Below are 14,502 nucleotides of genomic sequence, written 5' to 3'. Positions count from 1 at the left end.
TTGGTGTCATTATTATACCTTTATATTATCCCTTACCAGGCTACTTCTAATTGTTTCCCTTTTTTCATGGCCCCTACTAGAAGAACATCATTCTTCCACTTCTTAAGATTATTATAATTGAAAAACCTTTTGTTTATGCCTTTCATGTCTTGAAGCAATATTGTTTTAAACTGCTTCTCTCCCACCCCACATTAAATCTAGTAAATCGGGCATTGCTATTTCAAGATATATTTCTAAAATGTTATCATTCCACCTCATATGATAATTCTGTTCTGATACATGATTTCAAATATTAGCTATTTTGCTTGTCCACATAGCTTAATATCAGGGTCCACAAGTCCTCCATTTCCTTTGGAAGTTTTACTCTGTGCCATGCTACCCTTTTCCCCCCTTGCCACAAGAACTGTCTCTGTCATCCATTTTTCTATTATTGCTATATGCCTTTGACAGTTCGGGTTCTGTGCCATGTTCTGTCTCTTAGGTTAATTTCTTTCTTAAAGTCAGGGTTAATCTAGGAACAATTGGGATTAACGTACCCCCTTTTCTCCATTTTGTATATGGGTTTGAGGTGTCACATTGACATATTTATCTTTAATTGCATTTGTTGTGGCCAGGAATGTTACTGTAAAAGTTAATAGGGAATTATGTTTTTTTTTGTGGGGCCTGTCCTAGTTTATTGAAATACCAGTGACCAATTAATTATTCTAATTTAAGCATGCACCCGATCATCTTTTGCCCAGAGAAAGACCTTGTTGTACTAGAGCTAGGGGGATTTTTAATCCTTTGAAAAAGAATATAGACAAAAGACAGAAGTGATCACTTAGGGTGTTATGCATTAGTTTTACTAGCTTAAAACTTTGTGGAATATTTTTATTATTAGATCCAGTAGGGGATTGTTAACTCTTTGGAGATTATTTTATTTTATTTTGAATTTGTTAATAGGGGTAGAACACTGATCCTATTTGACCCATTTCATTCTCAGCCCCTGGAAAATACAATAGATAGATGGCATTATATACAGAGTGAATGACAAAATGCAATATACATATATACAAAATGAATATCATAGTTAGCTCCAGGGTATACATGCAATAGATAAATTACATTATACATAGAGTAAATGATAAAACACAATATATACACGCATTATATATAGAGTGGAAACCAGAGATGACATGTTGAAAGAATCATAATCTAAAAATAAAGTCAAAGGAAGGTATGTAGATGGAAGGGAAGCAAGAAGAACTTAAATTATATAATGACAGAGATGGCAATTGCATTTTTCTAAAGTTTTGAAAAGAGCTTTTATTTCTGATAGGAAAATGAGGAAAGAGGAATTATCTTTAAGAAAATAAGACAGAGATTCCCTGAGTTTGAGACTAAGGACTAAGAAAGCATGGTCTGTGCAGTGAAGCCTAGTTTGGGGAGTTTGGAGGAGAGGACATGAGTGATTAAAATTACTGAGGCTGAATGCTGGTGCATCTCTGAATAATATGGAGGCTAGTGGGGGTAAGGTATAATTCTTGATAAGTTTAAATAGTTGAGAGGCAAGTAAAAAGTCATCAGGTAGTATCACAGCTAGCCATTTAGGTGTTTCAATGGTTTTGTAGTGGTGTTCATTTCTTGGGAAGAGTGTGATGAATCTGCAAATGGTGTTTGAGATGGACTAAATGGTGGATACATTTCCTTTAGAGGCTGCAGCAATCAGAGGGAGACAACATTCTAACTGTGCCAATAGGGCACCATTTACCTATGGCATTTCTACAGGGTATAGAAAGAAAAGGGGACATTCTGTTATTCCAGAATAGCAGAGAACAGATTTTTTATTAGATCGAGTTTTAGCAGTAATTGTTTCATTTAGGTTATTTGGGGCAAAGAGCTGAGTTAGTTTATGTTTAGTTGGCCTCAAGAAATTTGCATTGAAATTGGCCACCATTAAAACAAAGTCATTAAGACTGAAGTTCATGATTTCTATTAAGATTTCTTTAAAAAGTTCAGGATTGGATTGTGGATGAATGTATGTTATGGCATTAGTTACTGCAGTATATTTACCTAGGAGTAATTAGTGTGTTAACAAGTTAGAATTGTTTCCATGTTTGGTTAAATTGTAAGATGTATTTGTTATCTGTAGGTATAGGTTACTTCTTACAAATAGCAGCTTACCAGTTTTTTGCTGCAGTTCTATTATTCTAAACTAGTAGTTTCGGGGATTTTTTTCATAAATATTAAGTATTTTTATAGACTGCAAAACATTAAATGACTAAAGGTACAATATAATGGAACATGAAAAAATGCAAACACTGGATTACTTAAATTTTTGGAAGCTTTTTGCTCCCACTGCCTGCCAGGCTTCCATCCTGCTCGTGACAAACTAACCCATTCATTCTCCATCAGCAGGTTGAGGGTCCGCTGAAAGGGGATGAAATTCAGGTAGCCATAAGAGGTGGTTTCAGATTTATTCCCTACTTCACTATGTATGCATAAGAGAAATACCCATAGAGAGCTGTGCAGTGGGTTGACTGCACTATGCAGTTACATTCCACTTTTGTGGCAGTGCTCAAAGCAAGCAGTCCTACTCCCTACCATTAGACAATGTAAGCCATTCACTCCAGTATCCACTGTGAATGATCATGCCCACATGTGTTTCGTTGAGCATGTGCCACCTCTTCTCTTCCTGAGACAGGTGAGCAGGCTCCATCCCTTCTCTCCTCCCTCATCCCACTCAGCTCCTCTAGTGTCAGGGAAACCTGTTGTTGTCAGGGCTTAATTTATCTATAAACCTCAGACCAGATTTTTTTTTTAATTTTCATTCATATACATCTATAGAAATTATACTGTACTTATTTCTCAAGTTGGCGTTGCCTGTGTAGATTTCTTACCATAAGTCATGTCAATGTTATTGCTAGAAACAATGCTTTATTACTGTACTGCAGTCAGTGGAAATGGGAAGGGGTTAAGAAAGCAGATATTAGGACTTTTGTGGGGAAGTGTTAAGGTGTTTTAAGGCCTAATTTGTCTAAGGTTCTGCTAAGGCATTTCAAGGAAATGAACTAATTTAATGCATTTACTTAAGGGATAGAATTGTTGCAAACCAGGCAGGATTCAGGCACTTTTAACTTTACAGCTGGAATTGTTTGATGCTGCTTGGGGAATCAGTTGTAGCCATCTATCACTTGCAGAATTGCTGCCTGAACAGATGATGTTTACTAGGTTTGCAGAGTGCAGCAGCTCTGTGTAAAGTTTCCCTTAGCATTCCATTTGGATATGGGAATGACTACAAATTCTGAGATGAAGTGGAAGGAGGGGAACATAAAGATGGCTACTTTAAGCATTATTTTTTCTTTTTTTTTTGCATATCACACACATGCTCAGTACTACATCACATAGAATAAATACTACAAGATGGCTGTTATCAAGCTTCATTCTATGGTTGCAATTGATTTATCCACTCTCAAGCTGAATGTGTGACTGTGAGGAAGTCATTTAACCAGATCAGTGTTTTGGATCCTCCCTTGCATAGCCTAGGGCGCCACTCTAGTAGGGACACATTTCCAGTAATCTGGATGGTGTAGGTATACCGGGATGGGGGCACTAAGTAGTGTGGGGGGTGGTGCTGTGGAGCCCTTTTGCCTAGGGCACCAGTTGACCAAAGGCCAGTCCTGCTCCCTTGTACATGACATTTGTGTTTAGTGGATTTACTCAGCTAAATAAAGGATAGAATAAAAAAATATAAAATAAAAACACTCCATCAACTAAACCACCACATAAAGCAAATACATTATCTTCCACAGCACTGAAAATTCAACTCTCTTACACAATTCTGACTGATAACTTAAAATAAACTGTATGCATTTTGACAGAAGTTTTATTCTATGTATCCTATTTTAAATATATATCCTGAAGTCAAACTAGAAAAAAATGAAAGGAAAATCTCCTGTTCTCACATATGAAGCCAAAGTGAAGCACAGCTGGAAGAGAAGAATGCAAGATCACTGCTTTAGGTATTCCAATGCACCTGTGGAAACAAGTGAGCTGCAATGACAAATGTGTTTGATGGCTAAGGAGACAAGACCATCTACTCATAAGTAGATGAGTACTATGATGAATTTATTTTACTGAAAAAAACACATTTGAAGATTAATTTGAACCACTTGTTCTAGTTCTATCCCTCGTGTCCTCTTCTGAGGTAAAAAAAGACTGAATGCAGAAATTATACAGCAGTTCTGTGCTGAGATGTCCCACTATGCTGTGTAGTGCTGCATTTTAGATACCTGCAGAGTATGAATTCAACAAGACTTGTACAATAGTGAATGACTTATGAATAGGAAGAATAGGGTGTGTGTGTGTGTGTGTGTGTGTGTGTGTGTGTGTGTGTGTGTGTGTGTGTGTGTGTGAGAGAGAGAGAGAGACCTCCATAATTTATTCCTGCATATGCTGTACCTTTTTTGAAGCTATGTCCCTACTTTCAGGATTGATTTAACCCTTCATAAAATTTTCTGAATCCCCCTTCATAACATGCAATTTCTGAAGCTGTCTAGAGCACAGCAAGCCATCCTACATGACTAACATAGTGGACACACATTGTACATCTCCTTTTTCAGAAGCAAAAATAAATGACCTTTTGTGGTAGAATTTTGCATTACAGTTCATTGAAGTCTATTGATCTTACATTATGCCTTTCTTAATGTGCTTACATTTTTCAAGTTTTTTGTTACTCTATTTCTTTTAATTGTTTCTGAATAGTACCCTACATTGCTACAGGAAGTGGAAGGAGTTTGGTATTCAAATTTTCAGGTAATTAGATGCACAGAGTTTTGGCTGGATGTACCTACTTTTCAAAGGCCTTTGTATATATGTTCAAAGTCTGCAGACTGAGAGGTATGGTGTGTGTGTGTGTGTGTGTGTGTGTGTGTGTGTGTGTGTGTGTGTGTGTGTGTGTGTGTGTGTGTATATATACATATAATAGGATGCCCATTATATGGAGATAATGAACTGTTCAGTGGTGTTGTAAAGCCCAGTGCTGTTTTCACCTCTGCCCTTGGCAGTTGCATTACTCCCTAAAACGCTTAGTTTGGAAGACATTATTGTGCTTCGAAAGAGGTTTGAGCCATGGTTGTGTTGATAGATTAATATACTTTAAGTTGTGTGGGGTGTTTGTTATGTTTTTAATGCAGATAACAGAAAAGAACAGTCTCTTACAGTCTTTACTATCAGGAATGGCCTTAGGTCAACTAGTGCCCTAGGCAAAAGGGCTCCACGGCCCCCCCCACCCAGTGCCCCCATCCTGGTCAAGTTACACCTAATAAATAGTAGAAAAGCGCCCCTGCTAGAGCGGTGCCCTAGGCGACCACCTAGTTGGCCTATGCCTAAGGCCGGCTATGTTTACTATAAACTGTTTATTTAAGATTACTTGAGATACTATGGGGGCAGCCTCTTTGTCCATGTATTTCCTGATCTAAAACATGCTATTAAACTCTACCTGTTTTTCCTAAGTAAAGTGTGCAGCTGAACTGTTTGAATAAAAAATTTTTGTTTGCAGAATTTCTTCCACTATCAATTTAATTCTAATCCAAGATTTTCCTTCTGTTTTAACAATGCACATTCATATTATGCTTTTTACTATATCGTTTTCAAGATGATGTAGAAAACATACCTGATATAATAAAAAAGTAACCGTAAAAGATGAATGCATTGTACTTCTTCTGTATCCGTGCTTTGGGTGAATAAAAGCAGAAATAATGAGCATACCAAAAAGATGGCGCCTATCATAACAAGCTATGAAGTACACAATTTAAATGCAACCATAACAAGTCCTTATACCATATCTAGCACATGACTGTTGACTGTTTATTTTCTAAATTAATACATTTGTAAAAGGTTTCATTCATTTAGGGCCTTTCTGTTGCGTTTGGTTCATCTGCTGGTTAGTTATGAGTGAAGAGTTTGAAATCTGTATTTTAATCCCATAGAATGTAGACTTTAATGCCTGATTTAATTGCATTCACTTTTCCATTCAGGCCTCTGCTACAACTCCTCCCAGCTCAAATGCAGTGCAATATTATAAATCTGTCTTTGTGTAACATAAACAGCAATTTGCCATAAATACATGCCTGAAGCTCTTTCATGAAGCTTTTTATTATTGTGGAAGCAAACATAACTTATAACAGGAATATATTTACTGTAATAGTAGTAGCACTACTGAAAGTTGGGAAAAAGCAACAGTTTGGTAATGTTTTGCTTATTTTAGCTTATTATTTTCTACAGATGCACATGTTCATACAGAATAACATGTTAACATGCCAGTCAGACTGGGAGGCAGAGCCCCATGGGCAGTATTTAAGCACACAGTGTATGCACATGGTACTCATTCCATTGCATTTTTTAACTTGTTTACACCTGAGATAAACCCAGAAGATTAAGGCCCACTGAGAACTTGTGAAAAGGGCTGCTTAGACTATTTATATATTAATGTCAAAGTTATTAGACAATATTAGTGCTGCAGTTGAATTCACGTAATTCACGTATAACTGAATATTATCAGCTAACGAAAGAGCATTTGTGTGTACTGATGTTACAGTTCTAAGGTATTTACTGCAATTTTTTTTGAACTATCACTATATCAGTTATTTAAAAAATGTGATGTCATAAACTAAATTCAGACTTATTACCGCCCTTGACCCCAACCACCATTACAATAACAGCAGTGAATGAATACATACTTATACTAAAATTCAGTGCAATGTGCACTAATAATTTAACACAAACATTGAAAAAAGATATGGTAATGAAAAAGATACATCTTTGTTGTCCTCTTGAAGCTGATCAGAGGGGCTCCCATACTTATTAGAGAAAAGTTAGAGAGGTAGCAAGAACAACCACCAAATATGTTTAGATGTACTCAGGGAACCTCCAACAATGCCAAGGATGAGGAATGCAGGGGTTGAACCAAGATGTACAGGTCCAGGAGTTCTATGAGATGGGGGACTGAAATTATACTGCATATGAGATGTTTGAGATGAGAAAGGGGGCAAATACTATAACTTTATTCATTTATTTCAAGTTACTGCTTTTTATATTTGGCCACACTGGTTCATTGGTTAGCTTTGTCACCTCACAGCAAGAGGTTCTCTGGTTTGATTCTTGGCTGGAGCACCTTCTGTGTGGAGTCTGCATGTCCTCTCTGTGGTCGAGTGAGTTTTAAAGACATGCAGGTAGGTGTGCGTGTGTGTGTGTGTGTGCCTTTGGTGAAGGTTGGGCACCAGGCTGGCAACTCGACACAGTAAAAACTCCAGTACCAGTCAATCTCAGGACTGGTGATCTGCTGTGGCAACCCCTAATGGGAGAAGCCGAAAGACATTGTTTTTTTTTTATCTTTATGTTTAAGGCCAAAACATCTTTAGACTTTGACAGTCTGTTTTTCTGAAAATATACTTAATTTTCTTTTCTTTTCTTTTCCTTGCTTCACCTTCCCACTAACTTCCATTCCTTGCTTCACCATTTTGTTCCCCATTCTCTAAGACACCACTATGACAGGTAACCTTTTCTGGAAAAGACCCATCACTATGGATGACAAGAGCCTTAATGTTGATATCGGTTTGATTGTACCCATGACAATGGAAGTACTGTGGGGAAGTCAGGATCGTCACACTATGACAACACTGACATTTTTTTTCCTAGCTGACCAACTGGGCAAACAATGGCTGTTAAGATCCACTGCACCTCAGCCACAACAATCCTGGCATGATGTAACAGCTGTAAGGAGTAAAACAACATGTGAAAGAATGGAGAAAGAAAATGGTGGTATTCTTCACACCAGAATTAAAATGGCTGTGGAAGGTGATAGGGTCATGTGCTGATGTATAATTTTAGATGGCTTATATGAGTAATGAGACATGTCCTTTGAGAAATTGTACACTTTAGGTTCTTAAAGTTCTTAGTTCTTACAGCATACATGAATAATTTTTCTGCCCCCCCCCCCCTTTTCAGGCCAGTGATTGCTCCATTTGCAGTCTCTTTCCAGCTGATGATCAATGTGGAACAAAACACATAAATGGGTACCACAGGTAAAATGGAGTTAAAAAAGACACTTTAATATTCAGCAAACTTCCAACTGGAAGTAGTGTCGAGAAAGCTTTCATGACTAGTTATTCATAAGTAAACATTCAGTGCAGCACAGCAGTTTATATAAAAAATAATACATCAATTAATTAATTATGGAATGAAACAAAGTAATTAAAATACATCCCTCAATAAAGAGCAGTTACATATTTTTATAAATTATTATGTTTCTCCTTTCCCCAGTCCCTAGACTTTTCCTAGCAATTGCCTATACAAGACTGAGTCAACTGGCTTGATAAAGTCCAGAAAGATCAAGTCTTCTGGTACTTGATTCTTAGTTATTCTGCAATACAGACAGGGAACTGGATCAGTTTTGACTGGCAGCCCCTTCTTTCCATGCAGCTGTGTTGGCTCTTATTCTGGAGATTGCTGTTTTCCTAGAGAAAAACAAATTTTATCAAGATTCTCCTAAGATCTTTTTTCCCTACCCCTGTGTTCAATTTGACAATCTTGCAGTTTTCTGGATTTCTTCTGTTCCCCTTTGTACATGGTCATTATTATCAACTTCCAGTCCTAAGGCACTTGTGCATAGGGTAGTGACCTCTTGGAAGCTCCTGTCACATCTGACAGTAATCTGGTCTAATTCCTGTGTACTCTTTGAAGCAGCGAACCAGGCACCTGTTGCTTAACTTTCTCAGTCAATGGTGCCAGTTCTGTCTGAACCTCCAGTCTCACAATCCTGCTGTCTCACTCTCTCATCAGTTAACTTTTGATCATGGCAACTCTCTACCACTTTCCTTAATGAAGGCTAAACTGAAACACTCATTTAATACTTTGGCATTTCCCCCCCATGTTCTCTGACCATCCTCCCATGCATAATCTACATGATAAGACCTGATCTTACCTTTATCCTTTTTAGTTTCCCACATTGCTTCTGCCACGTTCTTTTGAACTCCTCATTTGCTCCCCTTAACTCTTTCGCCACCCTCTGATTTTCTTCTTGAACTAGGCCTACCTTCTCTCCACCTCCCCTCTACTGCTTGAATGTCTACCTTTCTGTCATAATTGCTAATATCATAGTACAATGTAGCCACACCGGTGTTTTTCAAGTTTTCCCTTTTTACTTTCGCATCAAAGATTTCTTCACAGCAATAAATACATTATCTATCAACTACTACAAATTTTCACCCTACAAAAATCCCACACCATCATCCCTTCTTTCATTCTTTTTTTGTTCCTAACACTCTGAAACACACACTGGTCATGATCACTATTAGTGTGCCAAACATTTACCTTCACTTACCTGACCATGTCCAATTTGGTTAGGACCACAATTAGAATTATTTATTTTATGGTACACTCCTGTATTAAATGGATTCAAAACAGCAATCAATTTAATCCATCTTTGTTTTGGAGACTGGGAACTCATGGTTTCCTTGTAGAGGTCTCAGATTGCACCGAGAATCCCCTTCCTCCTACCGTACTCCATACTCCATTTTTCCTTTTCTCTAGTCTTTCTCAACTTCCTTCCTTGCTGTGGCTGAGAGCCATCAGCTATACCAATCCAGTGGTATTTTCCTCCTTGCCTTAATGTAATTGTTAGCATGTTTATCTTTGGTTTTGACCACTGTGATTACCTCTCTCCCTTAATGAGTTGGATTATCTCTTCCTTCCTGATCTCCCTTTAGATGAATTCTGTTAGAGAGATCATTTCTGTTTTTTTCTTCCTCCATTTTTCACAGTTCTTAAATGAGCTATACATTGGCAGATAAATATCATGCACTTTCTTGTGAATGACCAATATTTCTATGATGCCAGAAACTGACACCCACCCCTTGTGTATCATTGCTTGCAGCTTGTCCATCTTCTTTTCTGGACTACTGGGTTTGCAAAGTATTGCTACCCACTCATGCTCTAAATCACCCTTCGTATTAATGTTCATAGGTTCATAGGTAAGTACTAGGCTATCTGCCTGAGGGCATCTATAAGCCTAGCCAGAGTGTGTTGGCTTTTGCCACCCCTTGGATTAGTTCCCTATGCCTCTGTCCAGCAGACCCACTGCAGTGATCCCAGGGGTAAATTTTCTGTTTCCCATCCACTCGTCAAGGTTTCTATTGAAGAGTGTTAGTGAGGGGCTCTGCCTAATGTATATTGGAATCCTGTTCCAAAGCATGGGGAGTCTCTGTGTCAAGAATCTATCCCTCCAGCACGTCCTATTTATCACTGTGGTGTGGCCCTTGGGAATTTGTTTTTTTTAGGTGGAGCATGTCCATAAATTCTGGGTTGGACATGGCCTTATATGTCAGGCAGAGATCACCTCTGAGTAAGCGATATGCAACCGAGTACAGCTGGAGTTTCTTCAATGGGGCTCAATAGGGCATATCTGTGGAGGCCAGTAATCCTCTTGGTGATGTACTTCTGTTGTCTTTCCAGTTGTTGCAGGTGTCTTGTAAAGTACATCCCAAATGGGCATTGTAGTCTATGATGGGTCTGATGAGTGATGAGTAGAGAGGCACAATAACCTCTTTTGTTCTAGATGCAAACTCTTTTGTGATTAGTTGGGCCACATAGAAGGATTTTCTAACCACCTTGGCAATATGATTATCAAAGAACAGACTACTATCTACTTGGGTCCCCAGATCCCTTATTACATTTTCGGTATTTAGGGGACTACCACGTATGAGGTAGTTCGTGGGTACTTTATTTTTTCCAAAGGGGATGACTATGCACTTTTTGGCATTTAGCTTGAGGCCACGATTTTGACACCAGGTATCCATCTCAGTGAGACCCTTCTGGAGTTTGTCTGTATCAGCTGGAGAGTCAATTATGGCCCCCAGTTTGCAGTTGTCTGCAAACTTGGTCAGCCATAGTCCTCCTGTGCTTGCCTGTACCTCTGAGAAGTATATACCAAACAGAAGGGGTCCCAGGACTGAGCCCTGGGGGATGCCACTTGTAACTGGTTTAGAGTTGAATGTACATAACACAACAAAGTCAATTAGCAGGTTGACTAAGTACACGTAAGGCAATGCTTCATAAAAATAATTCCATCGAATGATGTCTAAGACCTGTTTTAGATAGATCCAATGGCAGAAGTGGGCAGCACTTTAAAGCTCAATTGTTACTGGACATGACTGAGGAAAGAATGCATTTAGAACCTCTATATATATATATATATATATATATATATATATATATATATATATATATACACACACAGCTCCAGAAGGAAATGGGTCCAGTCATTTAGACTCTATTCAGTGTCACACTCTCTGATTAAAGACAGTATGGAACAGGAGGTTATATAATGTCTGATTCTGGACCACAAATCTGTCACAATGCACCTAGAATGGGGCCCCCAGGACAAAAGAGGAGGAACTATATGCAAACCACTCAACAAAATACTTAAAAATCCAAAATATCATTACAACAATACCTGACAGCTAAATAATATTAAAGCATTACCACATGCATGTGGACCTGTGTGTGTGTGTGTGTGTGTGTGTGTGTGTGTGTGTGTGTGTGTGTGTGTGTGTGTGTGTGTGTGTGTGTGTGAACATGTGTGTCTATGTGTGTGTAGCTCAGTATGGCAGAGTTTAGCAATGTTACCTCGCAGTGTCTGGTCCTCCAATTCAGTTTTTGGCTAGGGTACCTCCTGTGCAAAGCCTGTGTATCCCCAATGTGTCTGTGTAGGTTTTCACTGGGTGCTCCAGTTTGGTCCTACAGGTCAGCAATGCATTCTCAGTGAAATAGCAGCATCTGAGTAACTTTGCATGTCTGTCCTTTGAATGGATCTCCACCCTGTTCCGAAGTAGCTTCTAAGATTTTTGCCTACTGTGTAAATTAATAAGTTCCTGCCACCACCCACAAAACCATGTATTACTTTAAGTAGTTATTTGGTCAGTGAGTGAATGAATGATACATACAGATACATACATGCAGACACACCCAGACCTAAACACACACACACACACACACACACACACACACACACACACACACACACACACACACACACACACACACACAAAACTGTATATTAGAGCCAGCTATTAATCAACAGTATGGAAGATTGTTCTTCAATAGTTTCTAGTAGCAGTGCTATTAGAAAACTGCTATAATGCAGACATTAACATTTATAACAATAGCATTTGCCATTTCTGCATTTTTTAAAATTTTCTGGACTCTTAACATTTACTAATTCTTACTGAAGTCTTTCCAACAAACGTTACAGGTCTGCAATTGAGAAATACAGAAATGTTTGAAATGGTTCCTACTTTCTGAAGATGTGTTTTCCTGCTGATTTATATGAAAAAGGGTTGCTATAACTTTTCCTTTAGTATACCACTTAATTTTAAACTTCACTGTCAAAGTACACCAAAGGTAAGTGAAGGTGAGTACGGTGAGCATTTCAGCAACATTCTCAGATTCTGTGTGAATGTGGATAGCTAAGTTTCTATCTAAGCTATATCTAATCTATCTATATCTACACATATGTCCGTCTGAATAAGCACATCTTCACACATTTACATATGCATGTATCATGTGCACACACACACACACACACACACACACACACACACACACACACACACACACACACACTCAGCATGGTTTTGAAATGCATTTGTTTTCAGAATTAAAAACAGAAATGCTACGAAGTTCGTAACTCATTCACCTTAAGATGTAGGGTAACTTCCATATCCATAAGCATAATTTCACTTGAAATATTATATCTGCTGTTTGACAGTACAGATAACTTTTCTCTTACATTTACTATTTAAAATTAGGGGCAAATATACCAGTGGAAACTTATCAAAAGTTAAGCACACTTTTCATTCGTTGTTTACTGAAATGCCAGCATACCTTGTGCCCTGCACTAAAAAAAAAATCACCTGATCAAAGAAAGGAAAAATACATCATCTTAAAATTAAAACCGAGATCATCATACACACAGCACTGAACGACCTCAGGAACATTTCAGATTAAGCTGAGTTATAGGTAGTATGAGATCCAAAGCTTATAATGTAAATAAATCTTACCTTTTAAGGCCATACATTTTGCTAGGCTTCCTACTTACTCCGCAGAACTACATGTGAAACAAACTGCACAGGCAGCTTACAAAGCAGCACATACCTGGACTAACCAGACTACCTTTAAGAAAAACCTGTTCAAAATGTGCACACCCATAATTTCAATGAGTGTTTACTAACCAATGATTCTGTCTTGACTAACCAGAACAGAAATACCTCTAAATTCATTTGGTCCCAAGTCAAAAGTGTACCTACTGTGCATAGTACGTAACCAGAAATATGTTAGCTCACTGTTTTCTGAAACAAAATGCATTCAGATGGCTGGTATATAAGCATTCCTTTAGAGAAAGATACAGAGAAAACATATCTAAGTATAACTAGCAAACATTTGTTTGTTGATCCTCTGATCCTCACCTTTACAAACTTCTCAAAATAAAAAAAAGTGTCTGGTTGGGACAATTTACATGCAGACAAATAAATGCGATAATGTGAAGCATATAATTTCAGATGCTGACAAAAAGGAGATAAAAAATACAGTGTTATACTTTTTCACTAAGACACATAACTTTGCTGTAAATGGGGAGATTAAAACCTTCACAAAAGAGAATAATTTTACTTAGAACAAAAAATCCAAGGCTGTTACAAACTCTTGCTTCTTCTTTCAGCTTTTCCCGGTTAGGGGTTGCCACAGCAGAACTCCGATCCGCTAATGATTGGCAGTAGATTTTTATGGTGCCGAGGTGCCAGCTCGACGCTCAACCTCCAATGCAGTCAATACTACACCAAAGACAAAGGACGTCTTTTGAACACCACCCGACCCCAGTGAAGGACATGCAGACTCCATACCAAAGGCGCTCCAGCTGAGAATCGAACGGGAGAACCTCTTACTGTGAGGCAACAACGCTACCACTGCACACATATGCACTGGATAATGTTGTGCAGTTTTTTAGCATGGTACACAGATATATGAGTTTGTAACCAAGGCTGTTACAAACTCATATATCACAAATATCTGTGCACCATGCTAAAAACTGCACAACATTATCCAGTGCATATGCATTTCCATGCCTAAACATTGCACATTACCTAATGCACTCCTACTGCAATGGTTGCTGGGTATGGTATCAGTCCAGACAATAATTTTATGTTCTTGAATGATGATGGGGTTTACTCGTGTATCTGAGTTTGCAGTCATATTTATTAGAATAAAACACAGATCATAATTGTAATGCTGTAGAGCATTTATTCCATCTCCCCCAACCTCCATGGCAAGCAGCTGAATTGGATAAAAAACATATCAGCATTAGCCTCTGTCTAATGCTGCCTGCATCTGCCCTGTGGATTAGGGGAGTTAATAAGAGATTGATGCAGCTATGATGTGACTGCAGTTACATGCTAAATACTTTTTATGACA

The 14,502-nt window shown here is 38.2% G+C and overlaps 1 protein-coding gene across 7 annotated transcripts in view; it reads right to left on the bottom strand.

The window, feature by feature from the left end:
- SYTL5 (synaptotagmin like 5) overlaps window positions 1-14,502 on the bottom strand; it is a 2,413,062-nt gene that overhangs the window by 1,225,551 nt on the left and 1,173,009 nt on the right. The window contains exon 1 of one of the 7 annotated variants that reach the window (XM_044072412.1): window positions 13,098-13,191. The exons of the other annotated variants lie outside the window; for them this stretch is intronic. The gene's annotated coding sequence lies outside the window, so the exon portion shown is untranslated. Of the gene's footprint in view, window positions 1-13,097; window positions 13,192-14,502 lie in introns of those variants that run through there. 7 annotated transcript variants of the gene reach the window in all.

The sequence above is a fragment of the Protopterus annectens genome, chromosome 5.part0 (genome assembly GCF_019279795.1).
Source record: "Protopterus annectens isolate FY-2018-M chromosome 5.part0, PAN1.0, whole genome shotgun sequence".
In the NCBI taxonomy this organism is placed as follows: domain Eukaryota; kingdom Metazoa; phylum Chordata; order Ceratodontiformes; family Protopteridae; genus Protopterus; species Protopterus annectens.
This window is presented reverse-complemented; position numbering and strand designations above follow the sequence as displayed.